Source organism: Aricia agestis, chromosome 5 (assembly GCF_905147365.1).
Source record: "Aricia agestis chromosome 5, ilAriAges1.1, whole genome shotgun sequence".
Lineage (NCBI taxonomy): Eukaryota > Metazoa > Arthropoda > Insecta > Lepidoptera > Lycaenidae > Aricia > Aricia agestis.
In genome coordinates, this window is record NC_056410.1 from 10,325,590 (window position 1) to 10,343,186 (window position 17,597).

Genomic DNA, 17,597 nt, shown 5'->3' on the forward strand with positions numbered 1-17,597 from the left:
GAAAACATCATGAGTCCTCTCATGAGTATTACACTCCTACACTTAGCATGTCCCACGCATATTCAGTAGTCATTCCTCTGGACAACTGACAAAGCCGCTGACGTGCTGTGAGAATGCCACATATGCTTGGGCCGACATTGGTACCGACATTTATTATAATTTTTCTCCGAATTTTAGGAGTGATTAGTGATTACTTTACTTGGAGAATACTGTATGTAACCTAAATAATAACAACTGATGTAATAGCTATTATCATAATAACTGTGCTACCTGAAAATACTTAACCAATAAAAACATCAATTCTTTGTTTAATTTTTTGCATAAATAAAAAAGTTTTACAACACAAAAGTACGAAACTCAATTCTGATTCCAAAAAATTTCGTTGAAAACGTCTATTTCGTTTTGTTTGCGGTAAACAAGGTTTCCTATCCAGTTAAGAGCTTAACTTTGTTTGTATACTTACAATGTTACAGAATGTACAGACTGGAAAACAAATTAACATAATAGTACAGGGTTTGTATGAGTCGCCTGTATACTGTGAAAGTAGCAGTACTGAATTACTTTTGTATGTTACACTCTGTATAAACCTGCATGGCTGTTTTGGTCGACGGACGCGAGAGTTCGATTTCATTCAAAGTGACACATGAACGACAATTTACATGTAGAGTGAGCCATGAGTATGAAACAGGTATCTCTCAAAAGCTACGTCCACACTATGCACTTTCATCTTCAATTTTCGTCATCTTCTTTCATTCAACTTTCATTTTGGCGCATTCAATAATTGAATGCGTCAACGAACGCAACGCCAACATTTTTGTTCAGTAGCAGTGTCTGTCAGCTTATTGTAATATGTGCGATGAGAACATTTTACTGGGTGGAAATATGCGCGGTTTTTTGGTCGTAAGAAATTCCAGAAAAATAGAACAAAGCGATTGTTTTGGATATGGTTAGGTTAGGTTAGGTTAGGTTAGGGCATGCCTCACGTGCGCTGTTGATTGCGCTATAACGCATGTCCTTGATGAACAAAAAAAAGGCACAATGTGGACAAAGCTAAATGACATTTTACAATATGGCAGTGATCGTGCCTAGATCGTGCTATATTGGCCAAGCGTCCAATCGGGCTTGTAAATTTTTATTTTAAAGGGACACTGTCCCTTTAAAATAAAAATTTAAGGTATTATACTACGTATAGAAAAGTTGCTCTTAATTTGAAATTTTTTGGAAACAAAAAAAACATACTTTTTAATAGATCTTTACTTATAAGATCCCAAAACTTTCAATCTTTCGTCCACACATTCGATACTTATTATAAAGCGAGCATGGGCGTACCCAGGTTCTGGGCCAGGGGGGGGCAAATTACCCAGGTTCTGGTGCCAGGGGGGGGGGGGGGGCAAATCAGATTTTTCATAAGCTAGGTGTTTATAAAGAATGAAAAATTAATAATTTTTAGTTGTAAAAATATTGTATTGCAAACAAATGGCAAAAATTCGTTCTTAATTTTTAATTTTTATAGATAAAAGTACTAGATAATATACTTAGTAGGAACGTAAACATGATCCAGCTGCCCCCCCCTGCCCCCTCCTCGGTACGCCCATGAAAGCGAGGACCCGTTAAATGAATTCTATTACAAACGAGATGTACACAAAACAAACGTATGGTGTATTGTCAGCTTCATGCCTTCGGCAGTGGGGGGGGACGTGTCAACAAAATAACCTCATTTACTGGATCTTATTATATTGTATTTTCCTTATGTTGTTATCATAAACATGCTATGTTTATACATCTGCAGTTTAAATATAGTTCTACTGTTACTCTTTTAATAGATTTTTCAAAATTTATTGTTAAAAAGACTACGATACTTATGAGCGGGCTGTAAAATTTTGCTGTGTTTTCTAATAAGTATTACGATCCCGGAAGACGATTGACTTAAATGAAATTGAGATTTATTTAATCATTGTACCTATATTTATCTGATACCAGAGATCGCCCAATGGTCGAAATTCGACCTTAGTTTCAACGACATTAGGACTACTACCTATATTTTGTAATAAAATATATTGGCTTTATCATATTTTTTCCAACTCTTGTCTCTGGGACTCAGCTGATCTCTGACTGGCCGTGTAAGCATTGTCTAATAGTATCTAAGATTCAATAAAAAAAACTATGATCCATTTTCAATTTCTCACCTTGTTGTCAACAGACCTACCTAAAATAAAAGAGTATAATTCGTATGTATAGGCCTGTCACTCAAAATCTGTCATTTTTCCTAGTGTGTGTGTTGTAGTGTGTGTACTGTTTTTATTTGTTAAAAAATGTGTGATAAAAGCATAATTTCAAAATATTATTACCATCGGGTAATAATATTTTGAAATTATAGTTTATATGGTGAAGGAGTGCATCGGCACTCCTTCACCATATAAACTATAACTGTGCAAAATTTCATTCACCTACGTTTCCCCATTTTTCGTCAAAAGGGATACAAAGTTTTTGGCTCACGTATTTTAATATAGATTTAGCTAACCGAAAACACGATATTTTGACTCGATAGTTTTATTTTTCGAAATTATGAATCTTTCTGGGCTTTTTAACAAATATCTGTTAAACTTATTGAGTTACTATCATTAAATAAGTTGCACTACTACAATCACACACTTTGTAAAATAATAGCTAAAGGAAATATTAGTAAGTATTGTATTTAATTTTTAAGTAATCATCAAAAACATTTTTAGGACTTACGACCTTTACTTTTGTGCTATAATGCGGGAACCGTTACGCGATATTGTTCACTATTAGCTGCAGCGTAAAGCACTTTGCCCGGGAGCACGATTCATGGAATCATTGTATCACGATTGGAGGATAGCGGTGTGTGTAGACGGGGCGTTTTGACAGTAGTCTCTCAATGTTTTAGTGCTTCGACAACGAAAACCAATGACGGACCAACTCTTGTAAGTTTTTTAAAATTCAGTGTTGTGTTCATTTTAGAGTTGCAATTTCTTTTAATTATTATATCAACTCATCAAAGAGAGAGAGCCACAAAAATATTTAACGTAAAGTTTTGTGACATTTTATATTTTGAATCATTCGTCTAGCCACATTGTTAAAAGTTCGAAATTTGGATTGTTTGATGTTTTAACTCTGAGAGGATTTCATTATATATCTGTAGTTCCCAAATGTGCCGTATTTTATACATTTTATTCTAAAGGTTATGTAATAAGAATATTGCACTATATTTAAAGATACTATAGAATAGTTTCTATAGTTACCGTGATCGTTAAGGGATCTATCAACTTGGGGAAAATGACTTTAAAGTTTAAACACAAAGTATTTGATACTTTTTTTTTTTTAGGTAATAATGTCAACACTAGTTTTAGTGTCGTTGGCAATAAAATGGCTCCTGCGCAATCGCAGGAGCCATTTTATAGTTCTAAAGCGGAAATCGAACCCACGAACCTCAACCAAAAGCCAAGCACCGTGTAGGCGTTAGGTACGATTTCTTAGGGTATACTCGTACAAAACAACCCGACTAGGTAGAATTTCTTTCGATGTACATTATACAACAGAAAAATAATAATTGTATGATATAACTAGACGAATTGAATTTCCCGTCAATTGTAGCCGGCGGAATAATTTCACCGAGCTCCGCTTATTTAATATTTCGCTAGGGCTTCGCAGTCCTCGCTATTTACTTGTTCCGAGCAATAAATTTTTCAAAGGAGGTCTTTTCCTTTTTTTATTTTCAATGTTATTATGCTGAGAATTTATGAAGGTTCCAATAGGCTATAAAGTCGTAGCAGAGCGATCGTTTGAAGGCTTTCGCTACACGAACACTGAAATTAGTATCGTGACCAATCGCCAGTTTGGGAAAAGTAACGTACTGATAATGTTACCAAAAAAAATAATTAGTTTAGTACTTTATTTACATAATATGTTCGTGGCATGGGCGTACCGAAGGGGGGGCAGGGGGGGGGGGCATGTAAGGATGTTTTTATCTTAGTAACTAATTTCTAAAATGTATAAACCTATTTTCTTTCACATCGATAATAATTACAATATTTATAGCCCATACAAACCTAATATATTATTGTTTTATACTTGTACGCTACTTTCAAAGTATCTCATACCTAAATGTAATTTACATTCGGATGGTCTATAAAAAGAAAAACGATTCATTATGCACAAAACTTTTCTTTCGAGCCAAATTGGAATATATTCAAATTCTTTCGAAGAAAATGTAAAGAAGAGGTGGTGATGAAATAAATATTATCGGGAGCGATTGAATTCGGTCTGCGGTGATTCGGCGGGACGGGACGTATGGACGGAATACTCCATCACCTTATGGCTTAATGGCTTTTCAATACTTAGGACAGTAGGAATAGCTCAAATATGAAGATTGCGTGAGAAAATTTCTATAGCACTATCTTCTCAGCGGCGTATCTGCGCGAAATCTACGCGGGTAGACGAGGCATTATGTTATGTATAATTAACCGACTTCCAAAAAGGAGGATGTGATGTGTTCGGATGTGGATATTTTTTTGCAGTCTTATTCGAATTATAGTATAATAATATATATAATTAAATAATAGGTATGTAAGAAGTACGCGCGTAGTTTTAGGACTGCCAATTACTATACATATGAAAAGAATGCGCAAAAATTCACAGTTTCTGAACAATATAGGCCATATGGTCAATTCAGACCGACAGACAAATTTGAAAATGCGTCTACGCGTCGCTTTGCGGTCTGAATTGACCCGTTAATCACAGTAGCTAGTAGCTAGTCCAGGGCTACACAATTTTTATAGAGTTTCACTGTAGCAAGCACGTAGAGACTCTTTTAAAATGTATTATTGCAATAAGCACTGAAAACTCATATATTTTTTATTAGAGAGGTTATTAAGTTTAGTATTAAATAACATAAATTGTAGCATCGAAACAACGAAAAAGAACCCTTTAATACTGTTGATGTAGGACCCCTTTTTGTGTTAGGTGGCTGGGATTAGGACGAAAATATCTCTTGACGCAGATTGAAGTTTCAAAGTACATTAGACTTTGTACGACGGACTGAAACAGAGTCTATTACTAACCCCACAGACACCTAAACGACGGTCGTGCGCAGAAGAGCTCTTAGCATTTATTAAATATTTACCTTCAAAGCTCTCGTGTCTTTTTGATTTGTATTAAAGTAAGGGTTCCTTTTTTCTACACCGAGAACTACGTCTACTACAATAACCGACTGTCCTTCTAAAGTACAACTTGTAACTATGTGCATTAGGAATTAATTTATTAATTTTATTCGTGTTAAGTTTTCTGTCATATTTTTAAAGAGCAACTAGCTGTCTCGGCAATGTTGTTTTTCCTGTTTTCCCAGTTTTCCTACTTTTATCTTGAAGTTTTTTCTGTTTTTTTTTTCTATAAACCTCACGGAGCCCGAGACCTTTGTAACGAATGCAAAACCGTGGAAATCGGTTCGTGCGTTCTGGAGTTATAGTGTCAGGAAGACAAACCCGACTTCTATACTTATTATAAAACAAAGTCGCTTTTTCCCTCATGTCCCTTTGTTGTTTCTTCCCTTTAATCTTTAAAACTATGCAACGGATTTTGATGATTATTTCAGTGTAAGATAGCCCATTTATCGAGGAAGGTTATAGGCTATATTTTATCACGCTAAGACTAATAGAAGCGAAGAAGTAGAGGAAAATGTGGAAGAAACGTGGAAATTTATTTGAAAGGGCTAACTTGAACGCGCTACGAGGGGCGTTCAATGTATTCTCGGTATAGGTATGAAGGAAACAGCGGAAAATTCTTGTAGTCACCCAGAAGCTCAATACACTTATTAGTTCTATAAATTAACTTTTGGATATCCTCTAAAAAACATGATTCTTATACTTGTCCGAAAAATGCGCCTTGAGCTCTTCGTCGTCGGAAAAACGCTTTTCACGAATATCTTTTTTTAAATTTGAAAACAAAAAATAATTGCTAGGGGCCAGCTCTGGACTGTAGGGAGGATGGTTAATTTCTTCGAACCCGCATGCTCGCACAGCAGCCTTGGCAACTCGCCCAGTGTGAACCGGTGCGTTGTCGTGAAGAAGCAACACCCCTGCGCTCAATTTCCCGCGACTTTTTTCTTTGATTGCTTATGAAAATGTATTCACATATCGCGATGCAGTTATACTCTGACCTTTTTTGGTGTTTTTTTTTAAGGTTTCTTCTGTAGTGGCACTCGCCGGCCCGCCAACACGGGGGTCGTCTTCAATGCTTTCCCTACCTCTTTTAAACTCACTTGACCACTTTTGAAATGTAGATAATGAAGGAGCAGAGTCTTGGTAAACTGCTACCAATTCCTCGTGGATCACTTTTTGAGTTTTGATTTATAAGGAATTTAATCACTGCGCGGTGCTCGATTTTCGTCAACATTGTCGCGTCAGTCATTCTTGCTGTGTTAAACTTGAGATAAATAACTAGTGAAGATAAATGTTTGAATTTTTGTACTTATACCCTCAAATAATGTCATTACCTAATGATATAGGTATTTAAAGTACCGTCATGGTTACTTAATCACCCTGATACCGAGAATACATTGAACGCCCCTCGTAATCTCAGGAACTACTGGTCCGATTTAAAAAATATATTTTAGTTTTAGATAGCCTTTTATTGAGGAAGGCTATAGGCTATATTTTATCACGCTAAGACTAATAAGATAATGTGGAAAAAACAGGGGAAATTATTTGAAAGGGCTTATCTCGCGAACTACTGAAGCAATTTTTATGTTATTTGGCACAGATAATAAGCAGACCACGTGAAGGATCATAGGCTCGATTCTAAAAATTTTTTCAGTGGCCATATATTTTATACCCGTGCGACGCCGGGGCGGGTCGCTAGTATTTTTATATATTAGACTAGCTGTCCCGGCAAACGTTGTTTTGCCTGTTTTCCCAGTTTTCCTGCTTTTCTTTTGAAGTTTTTGACTTTTTTTCTATAAACCTCACGGAGCCCGAGAGCCTGGACTCTGGAGCCTTTCCAACGAATGCAAGACCGTGAAAATTCGTTCGTGCGTTCTGGAGTTATAGCGTGAGGAAGGAAAACTCGACTTATTTTTATATATTAGACGAGCTTTTGCCCGCGGCTTCGCCCGCGTTAGGAAGTATTATATACAAACTTTCATTCCCTATTTGAACCCCTTGGGGCTAGAATTGATCAAAATCCTCCCTTAGCGGATGCCTACGTCATAACATCTACCTGCATGCCAAATTTCAGCCCGATCCGTCCAGTGGTTTGGGCTGTGCGTTGATAGATCAAGGTGACTGACTGAGTCACCTTTGAGTTTTATATATATATAGATTTTGTTTAATTACATACTTGACTTCTAAAATTGACAAAAAATATGGGTAAAATGACCAAGATCATTTTTCAAAGTTATTTAAACAATATAACAAATAAAATACAAGTTAAAGTTTCGTACATATTTTTATTTAAAGGAAAAACGCTAAGTTCGTTGATGATTTTCCGCAAGTTTACCGTATGAACAGTCCGTTCAAAGTTTTTTAACCTTTTACAGAGTCTTTATGTCAAGGACAGAAGTATTATTTTAGAGACTCCGAGGCAGAATAATTGTGTACGGGGTTGCAGTGTACAACTGACCCAGTTAGTTCCAACTAGTATCGGATTAAAGATAAACCCGTGTCATTAGTTATCTCTAGCTTACAATGCAGAATTAGTTTTATTTATGAGAGAAATAGTGTTTGCCGGACATCTCTCTTGCGTGGATCGAAATCAAAATCCAACTGTTGCTATAATGGCATTAAAATATGCAGGGTGGGTTTTAAAATGGCACGGGCGGTAGGCGGAATCTAACAAAAAATATGAGATAGCGAAATGTTCTGGATGGATTTGCGATCTTGATTTTGTTAAATTCTACATTAACATTTTAAACTTTCGCGTTGCATTATAATTAAACTTTTTAATCGGGACTTAACGCGACTTATTTAAGTAGTAATGCTACTACGAGTACATACTTTTTCTCGACGTTTCGGCCGTGTTGCAACGGCCGTGGTCACACGGACTGATTCTACATTTCTATCTTTCTACAATGTCCATTAAAAAGTTGTAAAATTTCACCAATGTCCAATAATAAAGCAACATGTTTGTATCTCAAAGCCAAGATTATTAATTTACTCCACACAGGAGTTTAGCCAACGAAAATATATATTGGTTGTCAAACTCTTAACTTGGATTTTTTGAGCAATCGCATGCCTGATTTTCTTTGAAAAGAAAAGCCCCTAAAGGAGTACTATTTTTGTAAGCAAATAATTAAAGCAGCATTTATTATGTACGGCGAAGAATTTCCTTTCCTCTGTGATGTTCGCAGCGGGGGTCTAGCTTTCCTCTACTTAATTAACGTTTGGAGCGCAATATAACACATTTTTACCTTTCAATCATTAGTAAAAAGAAACCCAATGCCGAAAAAGTTTTTAAATGTTGTAATTAGTTAAATAATTTAAGTTTTCGACAATTTAAAGAATATTTGGTGCAGCGCGGAATTTTTTTTAATAGTCGGCAATAATTGTCTTTTATACATAGTTATATTATAATACTTGTCTATAATTTTATTAAGTTTAATATGACATAACTGATAATAACTTGAATATTAATATTATTATTTTTTTGACTAGGGGTAGAGTCCAGATACAAATCTGAAATCAAAATAAATATTATTTTTGTAAAGATATTTATTATCTCAATAGGTTATACTTATATGCCATTAACCGTACATTTCCTCAGCTATTACATAAAGAAATAATATAACAAATTAAATGAGGCTTTTGAAAACAAAGCATAGGGTTTAATTTTGCACGAACAAAAACATTGACTATAAAATCAATGAGGTCGTCGCTAAAAGCTGACCGTACACAGCTTTGGCCATAGATTTGCGAATGGTTGGACAGGTCGCTCCATTAGTTATTAGGCTGGATTTATATGCGTCCGCGCGAACTAGCGGTTTGGCCGCTACACCGCGAGATCACAAGCAAATGTATGTATAGTCCGTGCACATTTCCGTTGTCTGGTACCTGTAACACAAGTCCTTCAGGTACTTAGTACGGGGCCATACTGACGTGGTGTGAAGCGTCCACAGATATATCCACGAAGACGCGCCCCACTATTCCTCCTAATCGTTTATAGTATATGTGTGCAAGCTTTCGGCAATGTTTGAGTGTTATCGGTACACACAAATTACCTATGAGTGCACGCGCACACTACAATAAATAGACCAATTAAGAAAAAGCGTCACGGTCAAAGGGAAATATGCTCACCCAAAAAGTGGTGGGGCGCGTCTTCGTGAATTGCACGGACTATAACAGTAACGATTTATTTAAATAGCGGTGCGGTTGCGCTATAATTACATAGATCTCGCGGTGTAGCCTGCAAACCGCACATTCAGGCGGACGTATATATAAATCATGTCAAAAAGCTTACTTTACCAATGGCTAATCTTGACTAGGTCGTGATATTTTAAGAGTCGATTTAATTACAACTATGTTAATACCAGCTGCGTGCCTTTATTTTGACCGAGTTGTACATATCCACTGCCTACTTATCGATTGTGATTTTACATACTTTGCTCTTTCACAGAAATGACCTCTTTAGTGCTCTGCGGGGCTAAAATGGTCACATTTAGCAATTCCTCTCAATCAATTCAGCAAATGAATTGCCAAAACTGTCAAACTGACAAATGTCAAATCAGTACAAAAATACAGAAATGAATTGCAAGCAGAGTTGCATTTTGCGATTTTAGAAAAATGAATCATATTATGATTCATATCATGATTCTTCAAAGCGACCATTTTAGCCCTGTTGTAGTTGTGCTCGCATTACGTCTACCTGCGTTGTACCGAGCGAGAAGTCTGGAAATGTGAATATTTTACAAATATCTCGAGACGTGGCTTTTAGTTTCAGCTTTTAAGGATTCCTGGTGGTGCTTTTTCACTTTCAAAGTTATGATCTACTTCTGGTTTTGGATTAAATAGAAATTTAGTATTTATACTTTGAACTTATGTATCACAGCAATAATTATAGATTTAATCTGGAAACGGTAGCATTGTAGTGGTTTAATGTTTGATGTAAGGTTTTAAATAAAAGTTGAAAATGTGATAAATAAAGATAATCGCTCGACCGACTTTGTGTAAACTTCAGATAAACCATCTACTAAATAGTCCGAACAAAACATCAATATTTGGTTTGGATTGGTATGCTAAAGAGGCAATTCTTGAGTTATAAAATTACAACGAAAAGTGGCATGGATTTTTATATATAGACAAGAAGACAAGACAAGAAATTTGCATCCGTGGATAAATGCTTGTTAACAACTATATTCATGTGAAATATATCGCCCATGACTATTAACAATGTCGGATGTGAAAAACGACAACTTTACAGGAGAGCGATTCAAAGTCTAAATTGTGCATAACTTTTTACTTATTTCAAGTAGGATCCTGAAATTTCAGGGCAATACTATAAAAGTTATTTACGTTTGATATGTTATTATGAGTATCTCGTATTTTATGCCTAAATATGAGAAAAGTCACTTCTGACCTTTTTAACGGGGTACGAGCAATGCTGATTTGTCGGAAGTGCCAGAACCGACATTGTTGCTTGTAGAAAATCGATGATTGCTTGTCGGAAGTGGCATTTACGTCATTGTTAAGTGATAACTGTTAATTTAAAAATATGTCGCATGTAGAAATTACCAACAAAAACAACAACAATTTAAAGAAAAAAAAATAGTTTTATGGACTTCTGTCAAATAAAACGTAAAAACAATGTACGTATGAAAATATAAAACATTTCTTATGATTTAAATAATTCGGAAAATCAAATTTTCATCCGAAATGAAAACTTACTTAAAACATTGAAATTAAAAATTATTACCAACACTATTTTGTTGACTTTTTGATAGCATAACATAAATTAACTAAACAAAATAAAAAAATAAAAAATATATTAATTTTAAAGACAAAAAGTTTGTTTTAAATTATAAAGAGAAAAAGTTTTGTTTGTATCGAATGGGCTCAATAACTACTGAACTAATTTTAAAAATTCTTTTACTTTTGGAAAGCTAAATCATTTGCAAAGAACACAGGCTATATATTATTCTGAAAAATATTAGGGATCCTACCGAAAATAGCAAAAATATAACCCAAAGTGGTAAAAATTTGCCAAAAATTTCATTATTTCGCTTCCGCTACGAAAAATACTGATGAAACATCAAAATAATGTTATACATATTTATAGTACTCATCATTATCTACAAAAAAGCCCAGGGCAGCTTATGTCTATCTTTTATGGTTAACGAATAATAACCATTACTTTCATTAAAAAATTTACTTCAAATCATCTCCTTCTAGCGTGACTTTTTTTGCATATTCGTTATTAATCCTTACCTACATAAATATCAAAATATTAATTGGAATAATGTGAAAAATAGAATTGTCCTTTAAATTATTACCATGAGCCAAATATTTTAGAAGTAAGGACAGTTTGATTAAAGCTCAAAATAAGGCGCCCGCGCTGACGCGGCAACGGCGGCGGCTACCACGAATGTATAATGGAAAATATTATATTTGTAAGTCGAACAACCGGCTATCGATCTCATCTAGATCTTCCAAATATGCTGGAGAGATGATAGTGCCTAAATGTGTGGGGAATACAGAAAGTACTGACGAAGGACTGACCTGACTGGTTCGCGGAGTCAAGTAGTTCTTAAAAATTTATACATTTTAGGTCACTTACGTACCACCACAGCCTTTGTTTACATGAAAAATTGAGATTAGTATTTATTAGATTAATTATTCAAAAGCAGTCTTCTTCATCCGAGATTTTCTCTGATCCATTGTGGTATTTTAAATAGCATTTTAGATATTATTTTTGGGAATTATGTCACTTTTACATAATTTGAGTAAATCTTTATGATTGTTGTCTACCTGCTTAATAGCAAAATGCCAAGAAAGTCTGGCTTTATTACGGCTACTGGTCACTAAATCGCAACCATGAAAAATACGATTAATAAATAAAAAAATATATTAATTCATTATGTATGACATGTGCCAACAAAAACCTAATTTTCGCACAAAAATTACCCATTTTAAAGCCTTCTGAAATTTCCTAAAAGTCGGTAAGCAACGACCGATATGGTACAAACTACAAGCGCCATTTAATCAATAAGAAAAGTAAATGAAATGATTATGATTTAGTACTACCGACATTTCACCAATTTATAAATCCACATAATAATGTCAGAAGTGGCACTACCGACAATTTAACCATTTATAAAACCGATTAAAAATGTCGTATGTGGTACTACCGACATTTTACACATTTAAAAAACCGGTTAAGAACATTGGATGTGGTACATCCTACAGTTTTAAGTTACCTACGATAAATTAATGTTGATGAAGTTAAGAATTCATCTCATAATCAAATCTAAAGCAATAAAACATAAGCTATACTGTTAAAAATATTTAAAAAGATTATAAAGGATAGTAAATACCATTTTCCGCACTAGCGTTAGCTTTGGACATAATATTACCATCAGCATTTTTTGTCTTTTACTATATTTTTCTTAATTTCGTTGAGTACCAAGTTTTAATTGGCCGTGCTGATCTTGTAGACATTGAAAATGGCGTCGAAAAGTAAAAAAATATAACTACGGTAGCAAAAAATCAAGTGACAGCGTGACGTCCATTCCCTCCGTTAACATAGTCGGATGTGGCACATCGTGCGCTCTTACTCGCTTCCGCGTTCCGTTAATAACGTAGGTCACTACCTACCATCCGACATTGTTAGCGGGCTATCTTAGTAATATACGACATTTTTAATGTGGCTACATAATATAGATTTTTTCTTTTCAGCTCACGATAGCCTTGGTTATAAGGACACATTTTATGAAATAAAACAAAAATGACGATGTTGCACATCCGACATTGTTAATAGTCATGGGCGATATATCAATGTCGTCGGTGGTTAATATATTACTTGATATATTCGTAATACGCGCGACACGATGTTGGTTAAGCCTAACCACATTTCGAGCGAAATATATTGCTTCGATAAAGTATTGAACAGTGTATGTGGCCTATAGGCATTTATCCATTCATTCATTTTTAGGGTTCCGTACCCAAAGGGTAAAAACGGGACCCTATTACTGAGACTTTGATGTCTGTCCGTCTGTCTGTGTGTCTCCAGGCTGTAACTCAAGAACCGCTATAGCTGGCCTCCTGAAATTTTCACAGATTGTGTATATCTGTTGCCGCTATAACAACAAAAACAAAATAAATTAAATATTTAAGGGGGCTCCTATACAACAAACGTGATTTTTTTGCTATTTTTTGCTCGGTATCAATAACGGCCACACACAGGCATTTGAAATATTCACGAAATACTCAGTTGTATTTGTACTGTAATAATTAATAATAAAATTTAAATAAATTAAATAATTAAGGGGGGCTCCCATACAAAAACACAATTTTCAGCCTATTTTTGCTCTATTGTGGTACGGAACCCTTCGTGCGCGAGTCTAACTCGCACTTGGCCGATTTGATTCTTCTTTCGGAGTGGCCAGCATATTGAGGTCTCGTAGACAGTAACGTTATCGTAATGATATCGAGCACATTGTGTCGGGTTCGACCGAAATAGTTTATCACCTCTGATATAAAAACGGTGACATAATACCCTATAGTCTATACCTGATAGTAAATGTGTACTTGATGTGATTGTTATTTTCCATTAAAATTGTTTTAAACTTCATCCAGCGACCTTTCTAGTCTCGTTTAGAAAAAGAATTTGCGATATTTCGTTAAAACTTTGTGTACCCAATCTCGTACAAAACGCTTTGATCCTCGGGCGGGAGAAATACATTGATTAATAAGTTAGTTAATTGAATTTGCAATCAAAATTATATTTTATCAGAATTATGATCTTCTTAGTAGTTGTTTGTTAACATTAGAAAGTTCTCCATTTTGATTTTTTTTCTATTTAACGTTTGTCTAACCATGAGTTGTAGGTATTATATTTATCAGGTAAACACATTGCAAATGAAACTTGGCACACAGAAATTAATGAAAATTATATCATTAGCTGATGATGATTATTCAACACCAATTTAAATAGCAACATAAAGGGAAAACTAGTAAGTCTGTCGTCGAGATTATTATGATCTTAATTTATGTAGGGACGGTATGTACTAAGAGTGGAATAGGAAGGGTCATCGGATTCACTTTTACTGCCACGAGGAACATTAAACCCAGATTATCTCAGGTACAGTCTCGGGAGTAATATTACTGTTGTTACTTGTACTAAAATGTATTCTGTGCTGTTGTTTTTCGTACTAAAAACCAAACCTTCACACAAAGAGGAACATACATACTATATAATATTGTTACGTGCTAGGGTTCGAGGATTTGGAGAGAAAGACCTGGTGACTCTCTTGAAGACTTTATTAACACTGCACTAAATACTAGGTCACAACACTTAGCACTAAGTCCAAACACAAATCACTAGGTCCAATCACTAAGCACTATCACTGTCCTAGGTCGTAGCCAAGTCGCAGGTTTCACTGGTTCACTCACTATTGATCACTTGTTGTCGCCTCGAAGATCGCTCGAACTGAACTGACTCGCCGGGCCTGCCTGCGGCTTTTTATATGGCGAGACGAATTCCAGAAAGTTCCCGATTCACGTAAACAAGTAAACAAACATTGGACCTTTCTAGAAGGATCGAGTATGTACTTGCGCACCTCCTGCCATCCAGTATTGAGTAGGGGATTTATGTTGCCTGTGCTCCCTCGGTAAGTTTCGCTGGTTTGTCGCTAGATGGCACCACGTGTCCGTATACCATGTACCGTAACACTACTCCCCTCTTAGAGATGCTCGTCCCGAGCATCATTGTTACTGCCATGGTAACGCGCCAGACGGTCTATGTGTACCACTTTGAATGTCCCTCTTGGTTGCTTTTGAATCCTGTAAGTCACATCATTCAATCGGGTAACCACTTTGTATGGGCCGTCCCACTTGGTCTGCAACTTTGGAGATTTGCCTTTTCGGCGAGTTGGGTTATGCAGCCACACCAGTGACCCTTCCTCGAAGCCGCTCGTGTTCGATTTCCGATCGTATCTGGTCTTCATATTCTCACTTGACTGTAACCCATTTTCCCGAACCGTGGCATGTATATAGCGCATCTTTTCCCTTAAATCGCAGACATAGTCTTGTACGGTTTTCGGTTCCTCCGGTGACCTTCCTGTCAAGAGGTCTACTGGTACTCGCAGTTCTCTACCGTAATTGACATACGCCGGGGTAGCTTTTATGCTGTCATGCTCGGCGGTACGGTACGACAGAAGGAAGAGCGGTATATACTTGTCCCAGTCCTTTTGTTTGTCATCTACCAATTTCGCCAAATGCCTCTCAAGGGTCTGGTTAAATCTCTCAACCATTCCATCAGACTGTGGATGGTACGCGGTGGTCCTCGTTTTATGCATTCCCAAAATTCTGCACACTTCCTGGAAGACCTGCGATTCGAAATTCCTGCCCTGATCAGAATGGATTTCCAGAGGCACACCAAACCGAGATATCACTTCTTCGACTAATTTAGAAGCGACTGTTGTAGCTTCTTGGTTTGGTATGGCGAACACTTCGGGCCATTTGGTGAAGTAATCCATGACGATCATAAAATACTTGTTTCCCGATTCCGTCACGGGAAATGGCCCAGCTACGTCAACTGCAATTCGTTCCCACGGTGCGCCAACGTTATACAACCGCAGGTTCCCACGGCTCCGGGTATGTGGTCCCTTCACTGCAGCGCAAGTAGTGCATTTGCGGCACCAATCCTGTACATCATCTCGACAATGCAACCAGTAGAATCGTTCTCGCACTTTTGTTAACGTCCTCTTAACACCTAGATGACCTCCTGATACGCCATCGTGTATTTCACGGAGAACATCCGGTACTCTCGTTCTTGGGACAACTATCTGAAGATGGAACTCTCTGCCGTTAGTCTTCTCCCATTTCCGGTAAAGTATTCCGTTTTGAAGAATCAGACTGTCCCATTGCGCCCAGTACGCCTTAGTGACAGCGCCAGTGGGTGCAACCTCACTCCAGATTGGCTTTACGTCACCCCGTTTCTTCCATGTGATGATGTGTCGAAGGTCGTCATCTCTTTCTTGAGCCTCTCTCATAGCATCATTCTCCCATGGACCCAAAGGACTTGTTTTCGTTAACTTTAATGTTACTTCATTAGATTCCTGCTTAACACAATGTTTGCAGTCTTCTGAACACGGCCTTCGTGAGAGTGCGTCGGCATTCCCATGCGACTTTCCGCTGCGGTGTTCGGTCTTGAAGTCATACTCCTGGAGCTGTTCAATCCATCGAGCTACTTGACCTTCTGGGTTCTTGAACTGTAGTAGCCACTTCAAGGCTGCGTGATCAGTTTGCAGTAAAAACTGTCTGCCAATGAGATACTTGCTGAAATGTTGTAGCGTCTTTACGACAGCCAAGAGTTCTCTTCTTGTCACACAGTAGTTTGTCTCTGGCTTAGATAAAGATTTGCTGAAATATGCAATTACAACTTCTCTTTCACCCTGTTTTTGAGATAACACCCCTCCAATGGCCGTGTCGCTTGCGACCTTCAGGTTTTGGATACCCCAGGATTGGTGTTTCACAGAGATGTTTCTTCAGTTTCTGAAAAGAATCTTCAGAAATCTCGTCCCAAATAAACTGTCGTTTATCCTCTGTCAGCCGATGCAATGGCTTGGCTAACTCTGAGAATCCCTTAACAAAACGCCTGTAGTAGGAGCATAGGCCGAGAAATGCCCGCACTTCGGTTTTGTTCTTAGGTGTTGGCCAATTTTGAACTGCTTCCAGTTTCTCCGGGGCCGTCTGGATTCCATCACTGGAGATAACGTGGCCGAGATAGTTGACCTTACTCCTGAATAAACGACACTTTTTCGGATTCAACTTTAACTTGGCCCCCTCTATTTTGGCGAAAACTCGTTCTAAGTTTCGCAAATGGTCCTCGAAGTCACGGCCAACAATGATGACGTCATCTAAGTAGACTAAGCAAGCCTCTCCAACTAGGCCTGCCAGTACACACTCCATGAGTCGCTCAGATGTGGCAGGTGCGTTGCACAATCCAAAGGGCATGACGTTAAACTGCCATAAACCTTTACCGGTGGAAAAAGCTGTCTTCTCTTTGTCTTTTGGATGAATTTCCACCTGCCAGTATCCAGATTTCAGGTCCAGGGTCGAGAACCATTTCATGCCACTCAAGGTATCCAGAGTGTCGTCGATTCGAGGTAATGGATAACTGTCCTTGGTGACATCATTGAGACGTCTGTAGTCCACACAAAATCTTGTGCTGCCATCTTTCTTCTTCACTAATACAACCGGTGAGCACCATGGACTCGCAGACGGTTCAATAATCTTATGCCTTCTCATGTCCTCCAAAAGGCCTTCAACTTCTTTTTCCTTTGCAATGGGTATCCGTCTTGCTCGTTGACGAATTGGGTTCTCGCTTCCGGTATCTATCCTGTGCTGAACCATCGACGTTCTTCCAAGGTC